General features: G+C 43.4%; 1 protein-coding gene across 2 annotated transcripts in view; it reads left to right on the top strand.

The window, feature by feature from the left end:
* The window catches only part of PDXDC1 (pyridoxal-dependent decarboxylase domain containing 1), a 55,587-nt gene that overhangs the window by 2,129 nt on the left and 48,588 nt on the right, over positions 1-4,870 (top strand). The window contains exon 1 of one of the 2 annotated variants that reach the window (XM_006759681.2): positions 2,617-2,847. The exons of the other annotated variant lie outside the window; for it this stretch is intronic. The gene's annotated coding sequence lies outside the window, so the exon portion shown is untranslated. Of the gene's footprint in view, positions 1-2,616; positions 2,848-4,870 lie in introns of those variants that run through there. 2 annotated transcript variants of the gene reach the window in all.

The raw sequence follows: 4,870 nt of genomic DNA, 5'->3' as shown, positions 1-4,870 counted from the left end.
CCCCCTCCAACGGTCTGAGGGACAGTGAACTGGCCTCCTGTTTAAAAAGTTTGAGGACCTCTGATTTAGTGGAATCACTCAGTGCATTTCCTTGGTCCAAATATAATTGTGTTCTTGCTTTTTTTTTTTTTAGGTGATATGTAGATCTGCAGACCTGCGATTACATATTCTTGTCGTTTTTTCACAATAGTATCAGTTTTCTTCTTGTATCTGAAATTAATGATGTCTCAAGAAACCAGATAGGTTAATTGAAGGGGTCAGGTATTCAAACTAGAAGAGTAGGAGTGGTAGCCTCAGCCCTCCAATACTGTATGTCTTAATGGATAAGAAAGAGGCCCTAGCCCTGGCCGGTTTGGCTCAGTGGATAGAGCGTCAGCCTGCGGACTCAAGGGTCACAGGTTCAATTCTGGTCGAGGGCATGTGCCTTGGTTGCGGGCACATCCCCAGTGGGGAGTGTGCAGGAGGCAGCTGATGTTTCTCTCTCATCGATGTTTCTGGCTCTCTATCCCTTTCCCTTCCTCTCTGTAAAAAAAAACAATAAACTATATTTTTAAAAAAAAGAGGCCCTACCACATAATCTCACAGTGCTTACTTATGTTAATATTCAAGTTTTAAAATGCCACAGGAAGTAATTATTCTGATGCTGAAATTCTCAATAAGTTATTCAACACACCGACATACACTTTTTAGTAAAAGCCTGCTGCTTTAAATTAGTAGAACCACCCAGACCTTTTTCTGTTGTTTGGAAAATCTCATTCTTCCTGGGTATTATGTTTAGACAAGGTGTATTGCAATTTGTTTTGCATTTACTTTAATCCCAACCTTGAGTAAACTTAGAGCAGGGTTTTCCAAACTAGCACCGCTGACATTTTGGGCTGGATCGTTCCCTGTTGTGGGAGGCTGTTGTGTGCATTGTAGAATGTTTCGCTGCATGCCTGGCCTCTGCCCACTAGATGCCAGGAGCAAACCTCCCCCTCCCCGCGTGTGACCACCAAAAGCCTGTCCAGATGAAGCAGTTGTTTTCTCGGGGTGGGAGGAATTGCCTCAGGTTGAGAAACACTAACTTAGAGAACCTAGACCTGCACTGTCCAGTATGGTAGCCACTGGTCACACATTTGGCTTTAAATATTTAAATTTAGGTTAATTAAAATTAAATAAAATTAATTCTGTTCTCAGTCACACAAGCCACATTTCAAGTGCTCAACAGTCACAGTGTGGTGTTTTTTTGTTTGTCTTTTTGGCTACAATGTGCTACTGAACAGTGCAGATATAGAGCTTTTCATCCCCATAGAAAGTTTTGTTGGACAGTGTTGCAGAGTGAGGCCAATTTCCCTGTTGTATGTCTAATTCTTTTCTCTAAAAGAGGGGCCTTGGACCCCATTTCTGACCTAACTAATTACAATCCAACCCATTTTTATTTCTGTACTCATCCTGAGCCAAATGCTTTCCCCCCTTTAGATCTGATTTTGGAAAATTATTTATCACCGTACTGTCTATAAGTTTATAAGGAGCAGTAGGAGCATGAGTGGAACATTCCTGATCATTACTGAAAAGGACTACCAGAATTTCTGTTCCTGCTTTTTACTTTAAAGCTCACAAAAGAATCCCTAATAGCCAAACTTGAAATGACCAGTTTCTGTGGTATGCCTTTCCAGATCCCACTCTTACTTAGAATGGAGGCTTCTGTGAGGAGATGATAGCCTGTAATTTTAGTGTTTGTTTAAAGCCGATTCCTGTATCATCATACTTGAGGGTTTTGCATACAGGTGCATAGTGGTTAAGATGGTAAATGATTACCACATGCTGGGTGTCAGAGAAAACTTGGTAGGTACAAAGTTCTGATCCTAAAAATTTATGGCCATAGGGATTTTTTTTTAAAGCATCTTTTTTTAAAGAATAGTTCTTCATCTTTATTGTTGAAAGTATTATACATGTCTCCTTTTTCCCCCCATTAACCCCCTCCAGCCACCCCCAACCCCAAGACTTCACCACCCCATTTTCTGCGTCCATAGGCCATGCATATATGCATACAGGGTCCTCGGTTGATTACCTCCCACACACCCACCCTCCCACTGCCTTCTCTCCGAGATTCCACACACTTTTCCATGCTTCCATTTCAATATATTTTTATTGATTTCAGAGAGGAAGGGAGAGGAGAGAGAGATAGAAGCATCAATGATGAGAATCATTTATCATCTGTCTTCTGCACACCCCTACTGGCGTTTTATGCCCTTGACCGGAATCGAACCTGGGACCCTTCAGTCTGCAGGTTGATGCTGTATACACTGAGCCAAACTGATAGGGCTCAGTGATTCTTGATTTATTTAAAATAGCAGAGGTAGTCATTAGCAGAACTATTTTTTTTTAGTTTCGTCCTCACCAGGGCTGTCTTGACCTCACCGGGGCCATCCTGACCTCACCGGGGCCGTCCTGACCTCACTGGGGCCATCCCTACCTCACCGGTGATATCCCTACCTCACCGGGGCTGTCCCGACCTCACCAGGGCCGTCTCAACCTCACTGGGGCCGTCTCAACCTCCCTGGAGCGTGGGGGGCGGGGGCGGGGAGGGACTGCTCGTCCAGACCCAGTTTTTTCACACATGTAGAATTCGGGAGCAAGTCTAGTGCTTTAGAACGGCGTTCTTTTAATTTTGAACTGGCAGGAGTAACAGATGTTGTCGTTTGTCAATGCCTACAGCTGCTGTGGATTTGTTACCCTGTCTCTGGACGGTTGAAGGGAGTAGATTGTACAAGTTCAGCCTGATGTCTTCCATGTGCCCACCGTGGTGTAACCCACACCTGGGCTGCGTCTCATACATTTTGGAGTATGCAGTCAAGAAAATAAAAAGTAATGTTTTTCTTCCACTGCCTTTCTGGCGAATGTTACATGTTTTTCTGGCTAGGAATAAAGTCTTTTCAGGCTTTTGATTAGCACAGTTCTCACCTTTGGGTAATTTGAGTTGTAGTCTAGATCAGTGGCTCTCCAACGGGGCAGTTTTGTTTCCCAGGGAACTCTCTGCGTTGTCTGGAGACATTTTTTTATTATTATTATGGTAAGGAGTGGGTAGAGAGGAGCTGCTAGCACTGTGTGGGTGGTGGCCAGGGCTATTGCTAAACATCCTACATTGCACAGGACAACCCCTAGACCAGAGAATTATCTGCTCAAAATGTCCGTGGTGCTGAGGCTGAGGGCACCCTGGTCTAGATCATGTGTGTAACACCAATAGTTGAATACAGAAATAATGCTCAAAATGTCCCTCTAGTGTCGTCTTTCCAATTTCATGAGAAGATGGGGTGGGCTTTTGTCATATCAATTAAAAACCTAAAGAACTGGGGTGATCTTTCCTCCAAGAAAAGTTCTTTGTAGGCAAATCTGCAAACCAGAGAGGGTTGGCATCCTACTTTAATTATTCCTTTTCTGACATTTGGTAGATTAGAGTGGTTGCTCTCTGAATGTTAATTGATGATAAAAGATCTTCAATTCTCCAAATGAAGAGCTGAAGAGGTACTGAAACCCCAAAGTTCTTAAGGCTGGAGCATTCACACAAATTGCAGTGATCTTTTAGGAATGCAGAATGTGTGGGTTGGAAGTTTCTGCCTTAGGCCAGTGTGGAAAAATTCTGAATGTAAGTTTTTCAGAACTAAGATTGTGTCTTATTTTTACATTTCATGAAGCAGTAGAGGGCCTTACATGTAATGAACAATTGCTCTTGGTGCTGAGTGGGCAGAAAAGAAAAAATATTGATATAATATTAATAGCAGGATTTTGTGTTCTGAAAAATAGTTTAAATTTAAAACATTGAATTGTGCCCATTCCTGTTTCTTTGAAGAATAGGCTTTTCCGAGCTAAATTCTACTTTATAAATTTGAGAACTATTTGAGCAGTTCTGAATGATCTCATTTAAATGGATCCTTGAATAATTTATACTGCCTACAGACACCACAATGTTAATTTGATACCCATCCTCTAAAATATTGAGTAATCTCTCTCACTTTAAAATGTAGTATGCGATCATTTAGTGCAGGGGTCCTTAAACTATGGCCCACGGGCCACATGCAAATACAAATATTGTTGTATTCCCGTTTTGTTTTTTTTACTTCAAAATAAGATATGTGCAGTGTGCATAGGAATTTGTTCATAGTTGTTTTTTTTAAATATAGTCCAGCCCTCCAACGGTCTGAGGGACAGTGAACTGGCCCCCTGTTTAAAAAGTTTGAGGACCCCTGGTGTGGGGCATGGATGGGGAGAAGGATTAGGGAATGTTACACAGGTGTGGGGAAGGGGATGTGAGTGAGATTGAGCCAGAGTTCTGTGCTTTGGATCAGGAAGGGGATGTAGAAGGAGTAGGCTTGGGAAAAAAAATGGAAGAATTCCATTTCACCATGAAGAACTGAGAAGCCTGTGGGATATCCCACAGTGGAGGCTGGAACTGTGGGCCTCAAGCTCTGTGGGGAGGCTGGCGGTGGAGGGACAGGTGTGTGAGTCATTGACAGGGAGCGGAGGTTGAAGCCATGGGGTCAGCTGTGCTCATGGTGGGAGTTAGGGGGAAGGAGGGATATAGAATGAGCACCATGGGACTGGAAGCAGATCTCTGGGCACTAGCAAGAGTCAAGGACTGGCCAAAGATGATTAACCAGAGAGAGGAAAAGAGAGGGAAGGAACCAGGAACACGGATAGAGGGCCAAGGACAGAATGGTCTCTGGTGCCCACAACTACAGAGAAAGGGGTCATGAGGTTGAGTGGGCTTCCGTCCGGCAGACAGGCTGGTACTTGGGTTCTGGAGGGTCTGTGTCAGATAGAGGGGACATAGGTCATAACATGGGATTTGATAACAGGATGGGAGCCAGACTGTAGAAAATGTGCAAAGATC

Source organism: Myotis davidii, unplaced genomic scaffold (genome assembly GCF_000327345.1).
Source record: "Myotis davidii unplaced genomic scaffold, ASM32734v1 scaffold1115, whole genome shotgun sequence".
Lineage (NCBI taxonomy): Eukaryota > Metazoa > Chordata > Mammalia > Chiroptera > Vespertilionidae > Myotis > Myotis davidii.
Note: the sequence above shows the minus strand (reverse complement) of the source record. Positions and strands in the feature narration are given on the sequence as shown.